At 51.5% G+C, this 24304-nt stretch overlaps 2 long non-coding RNA genes across 4 annotated transcripts; one reads left to right on the top strand and one right to left on the bottom strand.

Annotated features, from left to right (window-relative positions):
• The first annotated feature begins 1700 nt into the window (after positions 1-1700).
• On the top strand, positions 1701-8629 carry LOC135992243 (uncharacterized). 2 transcript variants are annotated; one of them, XR_010606704.1, is made up of 3 exons: positions 1701-2203; positions 4413-4560; positions 8468-8629. It is a non-coding gene; the product is annotated as an uncharacterized LOC135992243 (long non-coding RNA). The 2 variants fall into 2 exon arrangements; XR_010606703.1 differs by lacking the exon at positions 8468-8629 and adding an exon at positions 5890-5996.
• An 8547-nt stretch (positions 8630-17176) lies between these two features.
• Positions 17177-24033, bottom strand: LOC135992248 (uncharacterized). 2 transcript variants are annotated; one of them, XR_010606705.1, is made up of 3 exons: positions 23587-24033; positions 21230-21377; positions 17177-17339 (listed from the first exon to the last, which is right to left on the bottom strand). It is a non-coding gene; the product is annotated as an uncharacterized LOC135992248 (long non-coding RNA). The 2 variants fall into 2 exon arrangements; XR_010606706.1 differs by lacking the exon at positions 17177-17339 and adding an exon at positions 19818-19908.
• Positions 24034-24304: the final 271 nt, after the last annotated feature.

Here is a 24304-nt window from a genome sequence, read left to right as displayed (position 1 = left end):
CACTGGAGGGGAGAAGAGCATTTCATACCCCTATCCACAGAATCACAGAATGTTAGGGATTGGAAGGGACCTCAAAAGGTCATCTAGTCCAATCCCCCAATTCTTCCACTGCACAAACACACACACACGCTCCCCTGCCGGCTGCATTGGAAAACAACTTGGGCAATCCCAGGGTAAAGCCCAACAAAGGCAGTAAGGACAGCAAAGACAGTTGGGAAGGGAATCAAGAAGCGACACACAGGGAGGAGCGTAGGATGCTGCAGAGACCAGCTCCACAGGCGCCTTAGTTAACTTACACACAACTGCAGCTAAAATTCTTTCTCAAGGATTTCATACTCATTTCTAACCATCTTCTATATGGTGGTTTTTCCTTTATCCTCCCTAGGCCTGGCATTTTTCCTTTCTATTTCCCATTCTGAGTCCCGAGGCTTCTCCTTCCGCCTCGTCCCTCCTCTCAGAACGCCCCCGGCCACCAAGGTAGCACTTAACAGTCTGTTTTCTTACCTTGGTCCGTGCACAGAGCTGCCCGGTCGCTCGTATCGTGCCCCCCACTTTTTCCTTTATCCTTTCCCCTGTGGTTTGCAGGGATCCGCCTTCTTCCATACAGCCTCGGGCTTTCTGTCCGGCCCTGCTGGAGTCCCCACCGACCATTCAGAAGACCATTGAAATCAACGGGGCCCCCGCGCCTTCCCGTCCTTTGGCGATAGGGACCCCCGAGATGACGACGTCGAATCTCGGACGAGCCCCCAGACTTGTAGGAAACGACCATGTTGCCAATAGAATAGGCTCAGGCAGGATCTCTCAGCAAAGCATATTTTACTAACGCTTTTGCAAAACGGAGTGTTCTACCTAAAAGTTAGCAATAGGGCAAAAAGCCCTGCTTACATCCCCCCCCAAATGCCGGCCGCAAATGCCCTGCCCTGTTCCCCACGAGCTGGGTACTGCAGGGTTTACGCACTGCCCGACGCCTGCCTCAGTTTCCACGATTCATTCATGTAATCCTAACAAGCCCCTTCCCCTGATCGATCTCTTTAAAAGATGGGCTCCTGGTTAGCCTTCCCTCTAGATTTACTTGTTTTTTAAATGCAGGAACCAGTTTGCATGGCAGGATTAGCTGGAAGAGAGTTGTTTTCTGTGAAGGATTCCTAGTGTGCTGTCTCTCGGTCCTTCCCCCCGCTGGGCTCAGGTGCCAGATGAGCTGCAAAAACAACATTCCTCCTGGAAGGGCTCCTTGCAGGGCTCCGGCAAAGGCGAGAGAGCGAGGCAGGGGCGCGGGGGGGCAGGAAAAGGGCGGGGTGGGGATCGAACCGGGTGCCCTGCGGACCAGCGTCCCGCGACCTGGCCGCTCCTCTACCGCGATCCCCACCGCCGGGGGGCGCCACAGCGCCCCCTACAAACCTCGACCCGCCCGCTCAGGCCCGAGCAGGCAGCTGGCAGCAGCGGGAGGTCTTGGGCTCGGGCAGGCGAGGCAGAGTTGGGCGCAGGGAGGGACGGAGGGAGGGGGAGCAGCGGGCAGGGGAGCGGGGAGGAAGGCTCGGGGCCGGGGGGGGGCGGGTGGGGTTGTAGCGGGGCTGCAGGTGGTGTGCAGAGGGGAAGGAAGGGGGGACAGGGCCGGGGGGCTCGAGGCTGTTGTTTGTGTGCGGGAGGAGCATTTGGGGCTGTGAGGCGGGCGGTGTCGGCGTGGCGCGCTGGTGGGAGGCAGCGAGGCGGTGGGTGCCCCCCGGGCTGGGCGGGCGGGTCGAGGTTTGCAGGGGGCGCTGTGGCCCCTCCCGAGCTCTCCCACAGCCCCAGCCTCAGCACAGCAGCCCCGGGCCGGGCGGGCGGGCGCGCAGGGCGCTGTGAGGCCTATAGGGGGCGCCGTGCGTTCCCCGGCCGTGGGATCTCGCTGGAGGAGCGGCCAGGTCGCCGGAGAGCGGTCCGGAAGGTACCTGGTTCGATCCCCGCTTTTCCCACCGCCCTCAGCGCCCCCCACCCAAAGGTATCACTAGGAAAGGCTGACCTGCACCGCAAAGGCAGCAGCAAGGGTCGCCAGGCCTGTGGGCGCAGGTGGAATCCCACAGCATCTTCACTCCTCAAGTTCTCGCCAGAGGTGGCGGCTGGAAGAAGGTCCCGCTTCCCAATTTCCGGCGTTACCTCGGCCCCGCGTGAGCCCCGAAGCCGCAGCCACCACCGGAGTTGATGCAAATCCTGCATTTTTCACGCGGTAAAGCAGCAGCTCCTCCCGTTCCGCGGTGCCGGTTGCCGAGCGGCATCCGCCGGGCTCCGACCCCGCAGCGACACGGCGGCCGCGGCCTCTCAGTGGCTGCTCCCGGCAAAGCGGCGGCGGCGGGACGCCCGAGCGGAGTTTGTGGCTGCGCGGTCTGAGAGCGGAGCTGGGGCGCCGCGGCTGCCTCGGGCCGCACGAAGTCCCTGCTCCCGGCAGCCACGCAGTCCCGGGCGGCCAAGACCCGCCCAACGCGGCGCTGCCGCAGCGCGGGCTGGAGGTGCGAGCGGCGCCGGGTCGGGTCGGGGTTCCCGGGCCGCAGCGGCAGCGGGCCGGCGCGGCGGGGCCTGTGCGGGCGGCCGTGGTGTCCCCTCGGGCCTGTGGGCACGGGTGGCCTTTTCAGGCCCCGGCCTCGGCTGGCTTCTCGCCGCCCCGCCGCTGGCTGCGGGCGCCCGGGGGTGCGGGCCCGGCCTGGCCCGCGGCCTCTGCCGGCGCTCAGCGCCTGGAGACGGGGACTGTATGGGAATGTAGCGGAAGGTTTGGCGAGGTGGTCAGTTAAGTGTAAATACGCTCAACTGACTTGCACCCGTCTGTAGAAAAAGCACATACATCACACTAATTGTTCTACTGACCTTGTGTGCTTGGTGAGTAGAACCTCTGTGTTAGATAACACAGGCCTGTGAGAAACTCCAGGCACCTTATCCCTATGTCTGAGATTCCTGCTTTGTTGTGGGAAAGAGCGGGAGGCTGCGCCGGCCTGAAGCCTTGAAATGCAGGCGAGCTCAGCAGGCCCAGCGATCTTCCAGCAGGGCTGAACTCACCAGCGCCTGCGTCCCCGCTTGTGTCACCTCTGCCTGGCAGCTTAGGTGCGACTTCGGAGACCCCCCAGTGGAGAGGTAACTGAAACAAAACTTGCTCTTTGCAATGCATTCGTGGCCTCTGGCTCTTCTTGTGACGTGCCTGCGTATGTGTACACAGGGACACTGGCCCGGTGCCGGCGGGCAGGGGAGGTGGTGGCCGTTTCGGTGTCCAGCCGCATCCCCGGAGTATCACTGTGTACTTCGTTGTAGTGGTTTACGGTGTTTGTGTGCGCTCATGGAGGTGTGCAACGTGTTTACATGGACGTAGGCAAAGCACATAGTGTGCCCTTTGGGGAACTTTTTCCATCTTCCCGAGATTCTGACCGACCAGGATCATCTGCTTCCACATCTTTAACAATGGAGCTTGACCCGTCAGCTAGTCTTGTGTTGGGCGTTTGCCAGTTTCATGCAACACGTAATGAAAGGCGTTTGCTGCTGATGGGGGTCTGAGCTCCAGGTAGAGCCTTGTGTACAACCTCGGCCTGGGCACCACGGTGCGGTGAGGGATGGACACGTGGACTGAATGGCTTCATCTGCCAGGTACCTTGTTCAGATGCAGATTTACTTGTTCATTGCTCAAACATCAATATTAGAGTTAGTGTTCAGTTGAGCTTTCTCCTGTGTCCATTGTAAAGAGGTATACAGGGAAATGCAAAACCAACATGATGTTCCTCTATTATGCAAGTGTAACTCGTGCCTGCCTGTACTGATGGGCGGGTGTATCATTTTCAGCATCTTCTTACAGAGGCTTCCCTGAACTCGGGTTCTATCTTCTCGTCTCAAGCAGAGAGTGCTCCGAAAGCTCCTGTTACAGCCTGTCCTTCGTGCGCCTTTGGGTTCCTGTCCGTGTCTGTGGAAAGCAGGCTGTTGGGCGGAGCTGAAGGCTGATTGTGAAATATTTGTGTTGAGAAATCCGTTTGGTTGTTCTTTCAAAATAAACAAATCCTATCATTTACCTATACTATATGTAGGAAGAGTAACCTGATATTAATTCTGTTCAGTGTGTGAAGAAATACAAAGTGTTCCTCTGCTAGAGCTATGAGATCAAGAAGAATGCTTTTACTATGGATGCTGTCAGCAAGCAAGCAAAGGCAGCTCCAATATGTTATAAATGATCACAAGGTAAACTTGGTACTTTCCGAGAGAAAGGGAAATACATCCACGGGAATGAAAACCAGATTTTTTCAACATTTTTTTCGGTAGTGCATGTCCTTTTAGAGTGGTACTTAACATGCTCAGTTTGTCCAACAGGGCAAAATCTATTTAATACGACTCTGTGCTTGGATGTTTTTGTTAAATGCTTTGTTGCAGTTGAGTAATTAAGGTTGTTTTTCTCCCCTCATCTCCAGGTTATCTCTGGACTGAAGCTTACACCATTATTTGCTTCAAACCAGATTCTACCAAGTGAATGTCTCAGTTGCCTGGTAGAACTCCTTGAGGACGCCAGTACAGCCCCATCTCTCACCTCGTCTGTGGTTACTTTGCTACCACAGCTGGGTAAGGTTTGCATCTGAACTTTTTCTCTTTGGTCAGGGAAAGGGAAGACAAGACAGGTGCAGATTCTGTGGCACGGGTGATGAACCTCTTGGGAAAAGCAGCAGGTGAGACAGACAGAGTGTTTGGAGTGGAGTGCTCGGCCGAGCCAACTGGCAGTACGTACAAGGCCAGATAAGACGTTGAGTCACCGTGAGAGGCAGATTTGAAGTCGCCTCTGTGAAATGGCAACGATCGTGCTTGTCAGAATTTGCTTCCTTGCCGGGTAGGGTGAGGAATTATTCTCTTTTCCTTGAGTTTTGGAGCTTGAAGGGTCTACCTGTTTTAATGAAGTGAAGAAACCGGCCTAGGGGATGCAAAGAGAGGGAGGAGCCACGTTGCATCAACAAGCGTCATTGCCTCAGTTACCTCTCTCACTGGAGTGTTTGCTGGGCAGCAGTTTGGGCTTTGCAGTGGCCTGGGCCTGTGTGCATCAAGCTTCCCAATTCGGAAATAGTTTGTAGTGCCTCTAACTTGTTTCCTGAGATGCATTTTGTACCCATTTCACGGAATTGGGACTTCATTGTTTAGGGAGCTCTGTGCTCACAAGAACCTACCTATGTAGGTTACCCGCACAGGGGAAAAATTGATCGCTTCACTGTCTAGTTTCTCACAATGTATGAGTGCTTATTCAAGATTTGAGTCCTTTTTGATGACCTCCTGTTTATCTGCTCTGGTTCCTGGAGACTTTAGCCTCTTTGAGCTTCTTTCAGGTTTTTGAAACAGTTACTTTTTAAATTATAGTGGTTGCTGGGGTCCGTAACTACCTTCTCCAACCTGCTGGGTCGGGAAAGTTTTAAGAATTAGTCCCTCTCCAACTGATCTGGCGCTTTACCTGTCATCCTTGTTTGCTACGTCTTTTTCAGGGCTCCCTAAGCAGAACCGGCATTTTTATTTAACTCTGCCAACGTAACCCTATCAAGGTGTCAGTTTTAGTCTAATTGCCCACCCTAGTGTGAAGCAAGAAAGGGAGAGAATTGATTTTAAGCTTTTAAAGCCTTTCAAGTGCAGGTTTTGTGGTCTCAAACAGAACTACAACTTTGTAGGTAGGAGGTGGGCCATTCCTTCGGCGTTCAAGCCTCTGGAGGAAAAGCATTAGTGTTTCAGTTAACCCCAAGCTGGGAAGTAGGGTAGAGATGCAAGTGCATAGGAGCTGTGATTTATTTGTAGCTGTTTGTGAAACAGACGTGAAAAACTGGTCAAAGACTTTGGCTTCTGCTTAGATTGGGAGCTAATACAACAGCTGCCTTTGCTGTTTGACAGGGGTTTTTGTTAACAATTCTGAAATTCCAGCTTTAGACAGTGAGACTAGAGAAGCTCTTCAGGATACCTACAATCTGACCAGCGTGCTGGCAGGAGTGGTTCATCGAAGCTCTACTAATGTCAGTGGCCCAGTCATATTACAGGTAACAGGAACTAATGCTTAACTATGTTTGTCTGCTCTTAGGTAGTGTCTATTATGCTGCATGCATGTTAGAACTCTTTAGAAGCTCCATCTGAAATAGTGTGTTGGTCTTAGCTGTGTGTGTTGTTTGCTAGACGCGGCTAGTAGGACAGCATTTTAATGCTGCTTAGAGTTCTTTGTACTCTCTCTTTAATCGTGCTTGAGCTTCTCACCTGCTCTAATTGAAACAAATGTATTTTAATATGCACGGGTTTCCTCATATGGGGCTCTGAGCTTTCAGCAAGTACTTGCTGGCTGCCTGTGGTCGCATCTCTTTTCTGAGTGGGAGGGAAGACAGAAAATGAATTTGCCAGCAGTTCTGTTGCCCTTGATCTGTGGAAAATGAGTCAGGCATCCGGTAAAGGACACTTTTGTCACAGTTTGTGTATTTGTCCAGGCACCTGGAGTAGGAGAAGACTAAGGGCTCCAGGTGACTTGCCAGTCAGTGGGAGAGATTTTGTAGTCACCAAGTAGATCCAATTATAAGACCTTTAATTTCTTATGTCACACGTTTATATGATGAGATTTGGTTTCAGCTGCTATCCTGTGCTGTGATTTTTGTCATAATTGTGCATATTAACTTTATATTAACTCAATTACGTTGAGTGCTGAAAGTATGCTGTATGAAAGACTTATCTAGCATTAGACCTGTTGGCAGTCTTTACAGCAAACTTGTTTTCCTCTAAGCCAGGGGTGTCAAACTCATTTTCAGCGAGGGACACTTCAGCCTTGCGGTTGCCTTCAAAGGGCCAAACGTAATTTTAGGACTCTAGAAATGTGACTACTCCTACATGTACACAGTCCTAAAATTACATTCACTATGAATGAGTTTGGCATTTTTACTCCGAAGTAAACAGAGATTTTTCTTTGAAAACCATGTTGTTACAGCCTGTCAAATGCAGTGGTTGTGGGACTATCAGTGACTGGATATTACTTGCCTCTTAGCCCACCCCCATGCCCCCGGGAGCTGTCAAAGAGAAGCAGCAGGGGAAGATTCATGCTTGTCATCAGGAACAGACTTATGTTAGATTAAAATGAGTTTTGTGCAAGGCTCCTTGTAAGAGATCTAGTGACTCTTAAAAGCACCTGCGATAAAGGACCTTTGATAGTGCTGGTGCCTGATAGTCTTTTTTTTACAGATGTGCTGAGTTAAAAACCGCCCACACTATGGGGATTGCAATCTGAATTTTGCTTGGCTTGGCAGTATGGTGCCTAGTTAAAAAACAAAACAACCCCCCCGCCTCCCGCCACAGAAACAAAATAGAGTCCCCCAAGCACCCCACCCTCAAGCCCCAAATTCTTGTAACTAATTTCTGGATGCTTTAATAAAAAGTCATTGTTTGACTTTCTGGACTTTTCAGTCAATCCACAGAACACGAGGTAACGATACCGTGGTTAGGACTCCTGGCGAATCTCTGTCATCACAACTTACCCGTTCAAACTAAGATAAAATCTTTGGGAAGAGTTTTGTTTTTGTGGCACGAGTCTGGCTTGAGGGCAAGAGAGTATACTGGACTCGGGGGAATCACCTTCGTATTTCTTATGCTCGTTTTTGTGGGATCAATGACCCTGACCTGCTTGTTCTCCGGAGTTGGGGGTTGTTTCTCCTGTACTGGAGAAAATAACCAGTAGAACAGGCGGTTGGGTGTTCTCTTTCCTTCTCTACGTTTCTGTGTTGTTGCACTAGCTTGTGTCAGGCATTCCGTTTCTGCAGCTGTTCTCTGCAAACGAAGGATGACTTTAACATTTGAGCGTTCTTCCTTCGATAATCTGGATGTTGTTAACACAGGAGGACTGTAGTTGGATTTTTGGTAAGCTGCCTGAGCTTTGGCCGACAAAGAGCTCAGTCTATGAAAAGATAAATCGATAAAATGCCACTGATCTTGATGCCAGGCCAGGACCCTTGAATACTCATACACATCCATGCCTGAGCTGCTCAGTTCCTCTCTCTTCATGAATCAGTGCAAAGGTAACTTAAGATTCAGTTCAGAAATGCCAAGTAATCTACATGGCACTGAATGTGACACTGTTTACCTCGGAAGAAAGGAGGGGGAAGGGGAAGGAGGAGCTATTGTCAGATCTGAGCACTGAGTAGAGAAGGGTTGGGGGTCAATTTCCCGTGGTTCTTTTCTATTGGAGACATAAGCAAAATGACTTTCTCATCTTTCTTTAAAATAATGATGGCACTTCTTGGCTTATTCTTTTTTTCCATTTTTCCTTATACAAGTTCAACACAGACTTTAGGCATTGACATCCACACCAGTGTGGTGCAGTAGAAGGCTAAAATAGATTTCCTAGAGAACCCTGCGCTCTGTCACCAGGGGGAAGTCGGTAATGCCGTCCCTCTTCAACACACCTGAGCCCAGATTTTGAACTGCTCTTCTGTGTTTGCAGTTGCAGACAAACGTTTCTTTCCTTTCATTGCAGACTTCTGAAGGTGTTCCAAAGAGGATCTTCAGAATATTGCAGGATTCAATATACACTTACGAAAAGCCAAATCAAGGACCGATAACAAACCTCCGCTACCCAGTAATGAAACCGAAGGCCTCACAAAGAGGCCAAAGGTTCAAGTCGGGAAAGGATGACGTCTAGGAAGGTGAGAAATATAGCCCTGCCTTAGTGGGTTTGGGGTTTTTTTTGAAACGACTGCATTGACAGGTGTGAGGTGAATAGTTGCTAGGTGTCCTCGGAGACCAGCTTGCATGGGCAGCAGTTCGATGTCCTTGTCTCTCACGTTCACTGGAAAACAGTTATCCCCAGCTCGCAGTTACACACCCTCATCCACTACAAATTTGCAAGTTAAAACTGGGAGAGACACTGAAGGCAAAGCAGGACATTGCCCACAGCTCACTCCTTCATGGGTGTTGGTGCTTCCGGGCTAGGGAAGGCTGAGGGCCTGGGTTAAGGACCGATTAAGCAATCTGGACATCCATAAATCCAAGGGTCCAGATGGGATGCACCTGCGGGTGCTGAGGGAGTAGGCTGAAGTCATTGCTAGGCCAGTCTCCATCATCTTTGCTAAGTCGTGGGGAACGGGAGAGGTGCCTGAGGACTGGAGGAAAGCAAATGTCACTCCCGTCTTCAAAAAGGGCGAGGGGATTGGACTGGATGACCTTTCGAGGTCCCTTCCAATCGCTGCCATTCTGTGATTCCTAGTCTGATGTCTCTCAGTCGTTCCCCTCTGCGGGGCTCGGGTGCCAAATCAGTTGCCAAAGCAACATTCCTCCCTCACTAGCTCCTTGCAGGGCTCAGGCGAAGGCGAGAGAGCGAGGCAGGTGCGCGGGGCCGGCGGGTTTGTGGGTGGGAAAAGCGGGGATCGAACCAGGTACCTTCCGGACCGCTCTCCGGCGACCTGGCCGCTCCTCCAGCGAGATCCCACGGCCGGGGAACGCACGGCGCCCCCTATAGGCCTCACAGCGCCCTGCGCGCCCGCCCGCCCGGCCCGGGGCTGCTGTGCTGAGGCTGGGGCTGTGGGAGAGCTCGGGAGGGGCCACAGCGCCCCCTGCAAACCTCGACCCGCCCGCCCAGCCCGGGGGGCACCCACCGCCTCGCTGCCTCCCACCAGCGCGCCACGCCGACACCGCCCGCCTCACAGCCCCAAATGCTCCTCCCGCACACAAACAACAGCCTCGAGCCCCCCGGCCCTGTCCCCGCTTCCTCCCCCTCTGCACACCACCTGCAGCCCCGCTACAACCCCACCTGCCCCCCCGCCCAAACACACACTCCCCCACCCGCCCCCCCCGGCCCCGAGCCTTCCTCCCCGCTCCCCTGCCCGCTGCTCCCCCTCCCTCCCTCCCTCCGTCCCTCCCTGCGCCCAGCTCTGCCTCGCCTGCCCGAGCCCAAGACCTCCCGCTGCTGCCAGCTGCCTGCTCGGGCCTGAGCGGGCGGGTCGAGGTTTGTAGGGGGCGCTGTGGCGCCCCCCGGCGGTGGGGATCGCGGTAGAGGAGCGGCCAGGTCGCGGGACGCTGGTCCGCAGGGCACCCGGTTCGATCCCCACCCCGCCCTTTTCCTGCCCCCCCGCGCCCCTGCCTCGCTCTCTCGCCTTTGCCGGAGCCCTGCAAGGAGCCCTTCCAGGAGGAATGTTGTTTTTGCAGCTCATCTGGCACCTGAGCCCAGCGGGGGGAAGGACCGAGAGACAGCACACTAGGAATCCTTCACAGAAAACGACTCTCTTCCAACTAATCCTGCCATGCAAACTGGTTCCTGCATTTAAAAAACAAGTAAATCTAGAGGGAAGGCTAACCAGGAGCCCATCTTTTAAAGAGATCGATCAGGGGAAGGGGCTTGTTAGGATTACATTAATGAATCGTGGAAACTGAGGCAGGCGTCGGGCAGTGCGTAAACCCTGCAGTACCCAGCTCGTGGGGAACAGGGCAGGGCATTTGCGGCCGGCATTTGGGGGGGGATGTAAGCAGGGCTTTTTGCCCTATTGCCAACTTTTAGGTAGAACACTCCCTTTTGCAAAAGCGTTAGTAAAATATGCTTTGCTGAGAGATCCTGCCTGAGCCTATTCTATTGGCAAGATGGTCGTTTCCTACAAGTCTGGGGGCTAGTCCGAGATTCGATGTCGTCATCTCGGTGGTCCCTATTACCGAAGGATGGGAAGGCGACGGGACCCCGTTGATTTCAATGGTCTTCTGAATGGTCGGTGGGGACTCCAGCAGGGCCGGACAGAAAGCCCGAGGCTGTATGGAAGAAGGCGGATCCCTGCAAACCACAGGGGAAAGGATAAAGGAAAAAGTGGGGGGCACGATACGAGCGACCGGGCAGCTCTGTGCACAGACCAAGGTAAGAAAACAGACTGTTAAGTACTACCTTGGTGGCCGGGGGCGTTCTGAGAGGAGGGACGAGGCGGAAGGAGAAGCCTCGGGACTCAGAATGGGAAATAGAAAGGAAAAATGCTAGGCCTAGGGAGGATAAAGGAAAAACCACCATAAAGAGGATGGTTGGAAACGAGTATGAAATCCTTGAGAAAGAATTTTAGCTGCAGTTGTGTGTAAGTTAACTAAGGCGCCTGTGGAGCTGGTCTCTGCAGCATCCCACGCTCCTCCCTGTGTGTCGCTTCTTGATTCCCTTCCCAACTGTCTTTGCTGTCCTTACTGCCTTTGTTGGGCTTTACCCTGGGATTGCCCAAGTTATTTTCCAATGCAGCCGGCAGGGGAGCGTGTGTGTGTGTTTGTGTAGGGGAAGAATTGGGGGATTGGACTAGATGACCTTTTGAGGTCCCTTCCAATCCCTAACATTCTGTGATTCTGTGGATAGGGGTATGAAATGCTCTTCTCCCCTCCAGTGTTACATGTATGTAGCCACCAGCTCTGGGACCCTGGGGATTTGGTTCTGTGAGGAAATCAAACCCATACGTTAAGGGAAGATGGGGACTGATGTGGATCTTTATTTTCTAATATTTTTTTCGGGATACAATCCATCCTGAGCCGATGTTAACCTCTTATTGAGAGAGTTGGCCGGTCCAGAAAGATAACTAAGCAGAATGTGGAATTAGCCCTACAGACAGGAGGAGATTGGACTGCCTGGCCTCAAGGTGATTCTAATTGAGATGATAATAATCAAACAAATGGAGAAAATTGCCAAACAGTGGTTAAAAAAAAATCTGATAAAAGTGATTAGAGCTTTTGAGGAGATCAGAGTAAATTGAATGGAAGCGCGGGAATGTAGACAGAAGCCAGAGCAGCACCCCAGCGTCGACTGGGGAAGATTTTGGAAGGCTTTGTAATGAACTGGTAGCAAGTGTGGTTGTGGGTCTATGGAAGTATTTCAGTGAGCATGTGCCAGGCTGGGAAGAGGAATTTGCAAAAATTCTGAGTGTGGCTGTGTTTGTTTATGATGGTCCGGAAGAGAAGCAAAAAGTTGAACTAATGAAAGAAAGATGGAACAGGAGATTGGTTTGTAGCAGCAGCTTTAGCTAGAAATTTGCAAGTGAGAGACAAACATTGGAGGGGAAAATTAAAAAAAAAAAAAAGAAAAGAAAAGAAAACCTGGAGGATTTAGAGTGAAGACAAGTGATAAAAGGGAAAGATGGAGAGAAAACAGAATGCTATTTTTGTGGAAATCTGAAATATTTACCCCTAAGGTGGCAACCATTCGCAATGACTGAAGGAGGAAAACTCAATAGACTTTGGAAAATCAGAGGGGCTGAAAATGTTTGTGGGTTGTGGTTTGGGGGTTTTTTTTGCTTGTGTGTTTTGTGGGTTTTGTTTGTGTTTTTTTTTTTTTTTTTTCATGTGGGGAAACTTGTTTAAACAGCAAAAGGGCACATAACTGGTAAAGCAGGAGGCCATGACGCCGAATTTTTCGTAGATATGGAAACTACCCTATCCCTTTTAAATTTTATCCTAAAGAGATCTAAGACCGACCGAAGGTAGAGTTGTAATTAAGTGGGTAGCAGAGGGAAGGAGAGAGAATTCTGAATAAACTCCTGTTTGTGACTATAGGAATTAAAAGTGTATGGGGAAGGTTTGTATTAGTGGAAGAGTCCCCAGCTTATTTATTAGGGAGAGATCTTTTACGGGCTCTAGGTGTGGAAACACAGTTATTGCCTGGGGGGGAGGGGTGACAAGGAGAAAATTTGAAAGACATTACCAAGAAGTTTGTGTTGGGTTTGGCTGGGGTGGAGTTAATTCTCTTTATGGTAGCTAGTATGGGACTATGTTTTGGATTTATGCTAAAAACAGATACAGAGATGTTTTCATTATTGTTGAGCAACGTTTGCAAAGAGTGGAGGCCAGTTCTGCCTCTCACACCGTCCTGTCAGCAAGTGGGCTGGGGGGCCAGGGAGCTGGCAGAGGGGACACAGCTGGGACAGCTGACCCAAACAAAGATTGATTGAAGGATACTCTGTTTATCTATGTATCGCCCCAGTGTAGGAAACACTTACCTTGCAAGTATAATGGGCCCAGGCAGGGTCTCTCAGCAAAGTATATTTTAATAACGATTTTGCAAGGTCGGGTGTTCTACCTGAAGGTAGGCACACATAATAAGGCAAAAAGCCCCTGCCTATATCCCCCCAAATCCCGGCCGCAGTTTCCCTCCCCTGTTCCCCATTGGTTGGGTACTGCAGGGTTTACCGACTACCCGACGCCTGCCTCAGTTTACATATTTCATTCATCTGATTCAAACGGTACCCTTCCCCTTATCGATCTAATTAAAATATGGGTTCCTGGCTCTTTGGCTACCCTTCCCCCTAGATTAAATACAGGTATCAGCATGCATTCCGGGATGAGTTTGAAGAGGCTTTGTTTTACAATAAGGATTCATAGCCAGATGAGTCTCGGTCCTTCCCCCCAGCTGGGGTCAGGCACCAGCTCCTTAGTTTTGTAAAAACAACATTCCTTCATTAAATGTTCCTTACATTTAGCAAAAAAAAAGATCAGCGTGAATCTTTTTCTAAGCTTCAGCTGTGTCAGAAAGAAATAAAATATTTAGGATTCATATTAAAAGGAAAAATTAGTAGACCCAGAATGGGTCCAAGCTCTTGTAGAAACACCTCGACCAGATCTCAAAGAAGCAATTGTCAAAATTAGTATTAGAAACTAGATTACCCTGGACTAGATGTCTACCTCTAGCCCTAGGGAGAACCAGAACTGCTTCTCACAAGGATATAGGAGTTTCGCCTTATGAAATGCTCTTTGGGCTACCATACCTGGGCAGAAATACTGGACCCCCACAGTTCGAAACTAAGGATATGTTTCTCAAAAACTATATGCTCGGCTTGTCTTCTTTTCTAGCTTCTCTCAAGCACCAAGGGCTTCTAGCACAAACTCTGCCATTAGAGTTTGCAGCTCACAAGTTTCAGCCCGGAAATTGGGTCCTGGTCAAATCCTGGAAGGAAACTAAGCTTCAGCCAGATTTGGTGGTCGGGGGCATTCTGTGTCCGAGGACGTGTTCCATGCGCTATCGAGACGGCTCTAGCAAAGAAAATGCCTTTAGGGCCACCGCTGTACTCTGATAAAATGATGCTGCTAAAAGAACAGGGAGAACAATACTAAATACGTAAGTCACGAAGAAAAGTGCGAAATCATATTGTCTAGGCTTGAAGCCACCTACGAGACCATATCATAAAATAATTCCAAAACAACAAAAGTAAAAACAAGGAGTGGAGGAAATTGAAAGGAGGAGCCACTGAAGGAGGAACATTGTTCTTACAACTGATCTGGCACCTGACCCCAGCAGGGGGGAATGATTGAGAGACATGGGACTATGAATCCTTAATGTATGAGTACAAAGCGCGTGGCCTGATCAGCTGAAACCGCACATAAGTGGGGGTCGAGTTTAGAAAGCAAGGGGGTCCTTTCTGAACCTTGTGACTCCACGGGAGGGTCTCCCTGAGTGATTTTTCTGAGTGATGTGAAATAAACTCGGTATAGAAAAGGGGACGCCCTTGGCCAAGGTATTGCAAAATTGGGAAAAGATCCAGCAAGTTTGTCAAGAAAAGCATGCAATGATCTTATGTGGAGAAGATTGGCAAATTGTAACTAAAACTCAGCTAGAAAGCAGATGTCCTGGACAAATGAATTCCTGGTATGTACAGGATGATTGGGCATACGAGCAGCATCAAGAGGATGGTGGCAAATGAGTATAAAGTCTTGGGCTCGGGCAGGCGAGGCAGAGTTGGGCACAGGGAGGGAGGGGGAGCAGCGGGCAGGAAGGCTCGGGGCTGTGGTGGGCTGAGTGGGTGTGTGTGGGTGTGGGTGTGTGCGTGCGTGCGTGCGTGTGTTTAGGCGGGCGGATCGAGGTTTGTAGGGGGCGCTGTGGCGCCCCCCGGCGGTGGGGATCGCGGTAGAGGAGCGGCCAGGTCGCGGGACGCTGGTCCGCAGGGCACCCGGTTCGATCCCCACCCCGCCCTTTTCCTGCCCCCCCGCGCCCCTGCCTCGCTCTCTCGCCCTCGCCTCAGCCCCCCCTGGCCCGCCACCAAGCGCCCAAAGCCCTTCGCCTCTCCTCCTTGCCGCTCACCAGCCTGCACTGGCTGCCGCCCGCTTGGCCCTCTTGCTCTCGCCTCCCCGGCCCCCGGCAGCCACACAGCCAGGGACACCCCGGCAGCACCGCAGGAGGGGAGCCCTCTGGGCCGCTGCCCTCCCGCCCTCAAGCCCACCCCAGATCTTGCATGCGCTAGGAAAGCCTGACGTGGAGCACACAGGCAGCAGCAGCAAGGAACACCAGGCCTGTGGGCGCAGCTGTCTGTCCTACGGCTGGGACAGCCCTCTGGCCACTTCCCGGCCGCTCTCCTGCCCTCCACCCTCCCGAGCTCTCCCACAGCCCCAGCCTCAGCACAGCAGCCCCGGGCCGGGCGGGCGGGCGCGCAGGGCGCTGTGAGGCCTATAGGGGGCGCCGTGCGTTCCCCGGCCGTGGGATCTCGCTGGAGGAGCGGCCAGGTCGCCGGAGAGCGGTCCGGAACGTACCTGGTTCGATCCCCGCTTTTCCCACCCACAAACCCGCCGGCCCCGCGCACCTGCCTCGCTCTCTCGCCTTCGCCTGAGCCCTGCAAGGAGCTAGTGAGGGAGGAATGTTGCTTTGGCAACTGATTTGGCACCCGAGCCCCGCAGGGGGGAACGACTGAGACATCAGACTAGGAATCACAGAATGGCAGCGATTGGAAGGGACCTCGAAAGATCATCCAGTCCAATCCCCCCGCCGGAGCAGGAACACCCAGATGAGGCTACACAGGAAGGCGTCCAGGCGGGTTTGGAATGTCTCCAGAGAAGGAGACTCCACAACCTCCCTGGGCAGCCTGTTCCAGTGCCGCGTCCCCCTCATCGTGAAGAAGTTTCTTCTCAAATTTAAGTGGAACCTCCTGTGTTCCACTTTGCACCCATTGCCCCTTGTCTTATCACTGGTTGTCACCGAGAACAGCCTGGCTCCATCCTCCTGACACTCACCCTTTACATATTTATAAACATTAATGAGGTCACCCCTCAGTCTCCTCCAAGCTCAAGAGACCCAGCTCCCTCAGCCTTTCCTCATAAGGGAGATGCTCCCCTCCCTTCATGATCTTCGTGGCTCTGCGCTGGACTCCCTCTAGCAGCTCCCTGTCCTTCTCGAGCTGAGGGGCCCAGAACCGGACACGATATTCCAGATGTGGTCTCACCAGTGGCGTCAGCCACTCCTCCCAGTTTGGTGTCATCAGCAAACTTGCTGACAGTCACTCTATTCCCTCATCCAAGCCATTGATGAATATACTGTATAGTACTGGTCCCAGTACCGACCCTTGAGGGACTCCACTAGATACAGGCCTCCAGCTAGGCTCTGCCCCATTGACCACAACTCTCTGGCTTCTTTCCTTCAGCCAGTTCCCACTCCACCTCACTACTCCATCATCCAGACCACAGTTCCTCAGTTTAGCTGCGAGGATGCTGTCGGAGACTGTGCCAAATGCTTTACTGAAATCAAGATAGACCACATCCCCTGCTTTGCCATCATCTGTCCACCTGGTTATGTCCTCATAAAAGCCTATGAGGTTGGTTAAGCATGACTTCCCCTTGGTGAAGCCATGTTGACTGTCCCTAATGACCCACTTATCCTTGACATGCCTTCAGACGGCGCCAAGGATGAGTTGTTCCATCACCTTCCCGAGGATGGAGGTGAGGCTGGAAAGTCTATAGTTACGCGGGTCCTCCTTCTTGCCCTTTTTGAAGACGGGAGTGACATTTGCTTTCCTCCAGTCCTCAGGCACCTCTCCTGTTCCCCACGACTTAGCAAAGATGATGGAGACTGGCCTAGCAATGACTTCAGCCTACTCCCTCAGCACCCACGGGTGCATCCCATCTGGACCCTTGGATTTATGGATGTCCAGATTGCTTAATCGGTCCTTCACCCAGGCCCTCAGCCTTCCCTAGCCCGGAAGCACCGACACCCATGAAGGAGTGAGCTGTGGGCAATGTCCTGCTTTGCCTTCAGTGTCTCTCCCAATTTTAACTTGCAAATTTGTAGTGGATGAGGGTGTTTAACTGCGAGCTGGGGATAACTGTTTTCCAGTGAACGTGAGAGACAATGACATCGAACTGCTGCCCATGCAAGCTGGTCTCCGAGGACACCTAGCAACTATTCACCTCACACCTGTCAATGCAGTCGTTTCAAAAAAAAAACCCAAACCCACTAAGGCAGGGCTGTATTTCTCACCTTCCTAGACGTCGTCCTTTCCCGACTTGAACCTTTGGCCTCTTTGTGAGGCCTTCGGCTTCATTACTGGGTAGCGGAGGTTTGTTATCGGTCCTTGATTTGGCTTTTCGTAAGTGTATATTGAATCCTGCAATTTTCTGAAGATCCTCTTTGGAACACCTTCAGAAGTCTGCAATGAAAGGAAAGAAACGCTTGTCTGCAACTGCAAACACAGAAGAGCAGTTCAAAATCTGGGCTCAGGTGTGTTGAAGAGGGACGGCATTACCGACTTCCCCCTGGTGACAGAGCGCAGGGTTCTCTAGGAAATCTATTTTAGCCTTCTACTGCACCACACTGGTATGGATGTCAATGCCTAAAGTCTGTGTTGAACTTGTATAAGGAAAAATGGAAAAAAAGAATAAGCCAAGAAGTGCCATCATTATTTTAAAGAAAGATGAGAAAGTCATTTTGCTTATGTCTCCAATAGAAAAGAACCACGGGAAATTGACCCCCAACCCTTCTCTACTCAGTGCTCAGATCTGACAATAGCTCCTCCTTCCCCTTCCCCCTCCTTTCTTCCGAGGTAAACAGTGTCACATTCAGTGCCATGTAGATTACTTGGCATTTCTGAATTGAATCTTAAGTTACCTTTGCACTGATTCATGAAGAGAGAGGAACTGAGCAGCTCAGGCATGGATGTGTATGAGTATTCAAGGGTCCTGGCCTGGCATCAAGATCAGTGGCATTTTATCGATTTATCTTTTCATAGACTGAGCTCTTTGTCGGCCAAAGCTCAGGCAGCTTACCAAAAATCCAACTACAGTCCTCCTGTGTTAACAACATCCAGATTATCGAAGGAAGAACGCTCAAATGTTAAAGTCATCCTTCGTTTGCAGAGAACAGCTGCAGAAACGGAATGCCTGACACAAGCTCGTGCACAGAAACGTAGAGAAGGAAAGAGAACACCCAACCGCCTGTTCTACTGGTTATTTTCTCCAGTACAGGAGAAACAACCCCCAACTCCGGAGAACAAGCAGGTCGGGGTCATTGATCCCACGAAAACGAGCATAAGAAATACGAAGGTGATTCCCCCGAGTCCAGTAACTCTCTTGCCCTCAAGCCAGACTCGTGCCACAAAAACAAAACTCTTCCCAAAGATTTTATCTTAGTTTGAACGGGTAAGTTGTGATGACAGAGATTCGCCAGGAGTCCTAACCACGGTATCGTTACCTCGTGTTCTGTGGATTGACTGAAAAGTCCAGAAAGTCAAACAAAGACTTTTTATTAAAGCATCCAGAAATTAGTTACAAGAATTTGGGGCTTGAGAGTGGGGTGCTTGGAGGACTCTATTTTGTTTCTGTGGTGGGAGGGGGGAGTTGTTTTGTTTTTTAACTAGGCACCATTCTGCCAAGCCAAGCAAAATTCAGATTGCAATCCCCATAGTGTGGGCGGTTTTTAACTCAGCACATCCGTAAAAAAAAGACTATCAGGCACCAGCACTATCAAAGGTCCTTTATCGCAGGTGCTTTTAAGAGTCACTAGATCTCTTACAAGGAGCCTTGCACAAAACTCATTTTAATCTAACATAAGTCTGTTCCTGATGACAAGCATGAATCTTCCCCTGCTGCTTCTCTTTGACAGCTCCCGGGGGTATGGGGGTGGGCTAAGAGGCAATTAATATCCAGTCACTCAAAGTCCCACAACCACTGCATTCGACAGGCTGTAACAACATGGTTTTCAAAGAAAAATCTCTGTTTACTTCGGAGTAAAAATGCCAAACTCATTCATAGCGAATGTAATTTTAGGACTGTGTACATGTAGGAGTAGTTACATTTCCAGAGTCCAAAAATTATGTTTGGCCCTTTGAAGGCAACCGCAAGGCTGAAGTGTCCCTCGCTGAAAATGAGTTTGACACCCCTGGCTTAGAGGAAAACAAGTTTGCTGTAAAGACTGCCAACAGGTCTAATGCTAGATAAGTCTTTCATACAGCATACTTTCAGCACTCAACATAATTGAGTTAATATAAAGTTAATATGCACAATTATGACAAAAATCACAGCACAGGATAGTAGCAGAAACCAAATCTCATCATATAAACGTGTGACATAAGAAATTAAAGGTCTTATAACTGGATCTACTTGGTGACTACAAAATCTCTCCCACTGACTGGCAAGTCACCTGGAGCCCTTAGTCTTCTCCTGCTCCAGGTGCCTGGACAAATACACAAACTGTGACAAAAGTGTCCTTTACCGGATGCCTGACTCGTTTTCCACAGATCAAGGGCAACAGAACTGCTGGCAAATTCATTTTCTGTCTTCCCTCCCTCTCAGAAAAGACATGCGACCACAGGCAGCCAGCAAGTACTTGCTGAAAGCTCAGAGCCCCATATGAGAAAACCCGTGCATATTAAAATACATTTGTTTCAATTAGAGCAGGTGAGAATCTCAAGCACGATTAAAGAGAGAGTACAAAGAACTCTAAGCAGCATTAAAATGCTGTCCTACTAGCCGCGTCTAGCAAACAACATACACAGCTAAGACCAACACACTATTTCAGATGGAGCTTCTAAAGAGTTCTAACATGCATGCAGCATAATAGACACTACCTAAGAGTAGACAAACATAGTTAAGCATTAGTTCCTGTTACCCGTGATACGACTGGGCCACTGACATTAGTAGAGCTTCGATGAACCACTCCTGCCAGCACGCTGGTCAGATTGTAGGTATCCTGAAGAGCTTCTCTAGTCTCACTGTCTAAAGCTGGAATTTCAGAATTGTTAACAAAAACCCCTGTCAAACAGCAAAGGCAGCTGTTGTATTAGCTCCCAATCTAAGCAGAAGCCAAAGTCTTTGACCAGTTTTTCACGTCTGTTTCACAAACAGCTACAAATAAATCACAGCTCCTATGCACTTGCATCTCTACCAACTTGGGGTTAACTGAAACACTAATGCTTTTCCTCCAGAGGCTTGAACACCGAAGGAATGGCCTACCTCCTACCGACAAAGTTGTAGCTCTGTTTGAGACCACAAAACCTGCACTTGAAAGGCTTTAAAAGCTTAAAATCAATTCTCTCCCTTTCTTGCTTCACACTAGAGTGGGCAAGTAGACCAAAACTGACACCTTGATAGGGTTATGTAGGAAGAGTTAAACAAAAAAAGCCGGTTCTCCTTAGGGAGCCCTGAAAAAGACGTAGCAAAGAAGGGTGACAGGTAAAGCGCCAGATCAGTGGGAGAGGGACTAATTCTTAAAACTTTCCCGACCCAGCAGGTTGGAGAAGGTAGTTACGGACCCCAGCAACCACTATAATTTAAAAAGTAACTGTTTCAAAAACCTGAAAGAAGCTCAAAGAGGCTAAAGTCTCCAGGAACCAGAGCAGATAAACAGGAGGTCATCAAAAAGGACTCAAATCTTGAATAAGCACTCACACATTATGAGAAACTAGACAGTGAAGCAATCAATTTTTCCCCTGTACGGGTAACCTACATAGGTAGGTTCTTGTGAGCACAGAGCTCCCTAAACAATGAAGTCCCAATTCCGTGAAATGGGTACAAAATGCATCTCAGGAAACAAGTTAGAGGCACTACAAACTAGTTCAGAATTGGGAAGCTTGATGCACACAGGCCCAGGCCACTGCAAAGCCCAAACTGCTGCCCAGCAAACACTCCAATGAGAGAGGTAACTGAGGCGATGACGCTTGTTGATGCAACGTGGCTCCTCTCTCTCTTTGCATCCCCTAGGCAGGTTTCTTCACTTCATTAAAACAGGTAGACCCTTCAAGCTCCAAAACTCAAGGAAAAGAGAATAATTCCTCACCCTACCCGGCGAGAAAGCAAATTCTGACAAGCACGATCGTTGCCATTTCACAGAGATGACTTCAAATCTGCCTCTCACGGTGACTCAACGTCTTATCTGGCCTTGTACATACTGCCAGTTGGCTCGGCCGAGCACTCCACTCCAAACACTCTGTCTGTCTCACCTGCTGCTTTTCCCAAGAGGTTCATCACCCGTGCCACAGAATCTGCACCTGTCTTGTCTTCCCTTTCCCTGACCAAAGAGAAAAAGTTCAGATGCAAACCTTACCCAGCTGTGGTAGCAAAGTAGCCACAGACAAGGCGAGAGATGGGTTTGTATTGGTGTCCTCAAGGAGTTCTACCAGGCAACTGAGACATTCACTTGGTAGAATCTGGTTTGAAGCAAATAATGGTGTAAGCTTCAGTCCAGAGATAACCTGGAGATGAGGGGAGAAAAACAACCTTAATTACTCAACTGCAACAAAATATTTACCAAAAACATCCAAGCACAGAGTCGTATTAAATAGATTTTGCCCTGTTGGACAAACTGAGCATGTTAAGTACCACTCTAAAAGGACATGCACTACAAAAAAAAATGTTGAAAAAATCTGGTTTTCATTCCCGTGGATGTATTTCCCTTTCTCTCGGAAAGTACCAAGTTTACCTTGTGATCATTTATAACATATTGGAGCTGCCTTTGCTTGCTTGCTGACAGCATCCATAGTAAAAGCATTCTTCTTGATCTCATAGCTCTAGCAGAGGAACACTTCGTATTTCTTCACACACTGAACAGAATTAATATCAGGTTACTCTTCCTACATATAGTATAGGTAAATGATAGGATTTGTTTATTTTGAAAGAACAACCAAACGGATTTCTCAACACAAACATTTCACAATCAGCCTTCAGCTCCGCCCAACAGCCTGCTTTCCACAGACACGGACAGGAACCCAAAGGCGCACGAAGGACAGGCTGTAACAGGAGCTTTCGGAGCACTCTCTGCTTGAGACGAGAAGATAGAACCCAAGTTCAGGGAAGCCTCTGTAAGAAGATGCTGAAAATGATACACCCGCCCATCAGTACAGGCAGGCACGAGTTACACTTGCATAATAGAGGAACATCATGTTGGTTTTGCATTTCCCTGTAGATCTCTTTACAATGGACACAGGAGAAAGCTCAACTGAACACTAACTCTAATATTGATGTTTGAGCAATGAACAAGTAAATCTGCATCTGAGCAAGGTACCTGGCAGATGAAGCCATTCAGTCCACGTGTCCATCCCTCACCGCACCGTGGTGCCCAGGCCGAGGTTGTACACAAGGCTCTACCTGGAGCTCAGACCCCCCTCAGCAGCAAACGCCTTTCATTACGTGTTGCATGAAACTGGCAAACGCCCAACACAAGACCAGCTGACGGGTCAAGCTCCATTGTTAAAGATGTGGAAGCAGATGATCCTGGTCGGTCAGAATCTCGGGAAGATGGAAAAAGTTCCCCAAAGGGCACACTATGTGCTTCGCCTACGTCCATGTAAACACGTTGCACACCTCCATGAGCGCACACAAACACCGTAAACCACTACAACAAAGTACACAGTGATACTCCGGGGACGCGGCTGGACACCGAAACAGCCACCAGCTCCCCTGCCCGCCGGCACCGGGCCAGTGTCCCTGTGTACACATACGCAGGCACGTCGCAAGAAGAGCCAGAGGCCACGAATGCATTGCAAAGAGCAAGTTTTGTTTCAGTTACCTCTCCACTGGGGGGTCTCCAAAGTCGCACCTGAGCTGCCAGGCAGAGGTGACACAAGCGGGGACGCAGGCGCTGGTGAGTTCAGCCCTGCTGGAAGATCGCTGGGCCTGCTGAGCTCACCTGGATTTCAAGGCTTCAGGCCGGCGCAGCCTCCGGCTCCTTCCCACAACAAAGCAGGAATCTCAGACATAGGGATAAGGTGCCTGGAGTTTCTCACAGGCCTGTGTTATCTAACACAGAGGTTCTACTCACCAAGCACACAAGGTCAGTAGAACAATTAGCGTGATGTATGTGCTTTTTCTACAGACGGGTGCAAGTCAGTTGAGCGTATTTACACTTAACTGACCTCCTCGCCAAACCTTCCGCTACATTCCCATACAGTCCCCGTCTCCAGGCGCTGAGCGCCGGCAGAGGCCGCGGGCCAGGCCGGGCCCGCACCCCCGGGCGCCCGCAGCCAGCAGCGGGGCGGCGAGAAGCCAGCCGAGGCCGGGGCCCGAAAAGGCCACCCGTGCCCACAGGCCCGAGGGGACACCACGGCCGCCCGCACAGGCCCCGCCGCGCCGGCCCGCTGCCGCTGCGGCCCGGGAACCCCGACCCGACCCGGCGCCGCTCGCACCTCCAGCCCGCGCTGCGGCAGCGCCGCGTTGGGCGGGTCTTGGCCGCCCGGGACTGCGTGGCTGCCGGGAGCAGGGACTTCGTGCGGCCCGAGGCAGCCGCGGCGCCCCAGCTCCGCTCTCAGACCGCGCAGCCACGAACTCCGCTCGGGCGTCCCGCCGCCGCCGCTTTGCCGGGAGCAGCCACTGAGAGGCCGCGGCCGCCGCGTCGCTGCGGGGTCAGAGCCCGGCGGATGCCGCTCGGCAACCGGCACCGCGGAACGGGAGGAGCTGCTGCTTTACCGCGTGAAAAATGCAGGATTTGCATCAACTCCGGTGGTGGCTGCGGCTTCGGGGCTCACGCGGGGCCGAGGTAACGCCGGAAATTGGGAAGCGGGACCTTCTTCCAGCCGCCACCTCTGGCGAGAACTTGAGGAGTGAAGATGCTGTGGGATTCCACCTGCGCCCACAGGCCTGGCGACCCTTGCTGCTGCCTTTGCGGTGCAGGTCGGCCTTTCCTAGTGATACCTTTGGGTGGGGGGCGCTGAGGGCGGTGGGAAAAGCGGGGATCGAACCAGGTACCTTCCGGACCGCTCTCCGGCGACCTGGCCGCTCCTCCAGCGAGATCCCACGGCCGGGGAACGCACGGCGCCCCCTATAGGCCTCACAGCGCCCTGCGCGCCCGCCCGCCCGGCCCGGGGCTGCTGTGCTGAGGCTGGGGCTGTGGGAGAGCTCGGGAGGGGCCACAGCGCCCCCTGCAAACCTCGACCCGCCCGCCCAGCCCGGGGGGCACCCACCGCCTCGCTGCCTCCCACCAGCACGCCACGCCGACACCGCCCGCCTCACAGCCCCAAATGCTCCTCCCGCACACAAACAACAGCCTCGAGCCCCCCGGCCCTGTCCCCCCTTCCTCCCCCTCTGCACACCACCTGCAGCCCCGCTACAACCCCACCCGCCCCCCCGCCCAAACACACACTCCCCCACCCGCCCCCCCCGGCCCCGAGCCTTCCTCCCCGCTCCC

The sequence above is a fragment of the Caloenas nicobarica genome, chromosome 1, assembly GCF_036013445.1.
Source record: "Caloenas nicobarica isolate bCalNic1 chromosome 1, bCalNic1.hap1, whole genome shotgun sequence".
Taxonomy (NCBI): domain Eukaryota; kingdom Metazoa; phylum Chordata; class Aves; order Columbiformes; family Columbidae; genus Caloenas; species Caloenas nicobarica.
This window is presented reverse-complemented; position numbering and strand designations above follow the sequence as displayed.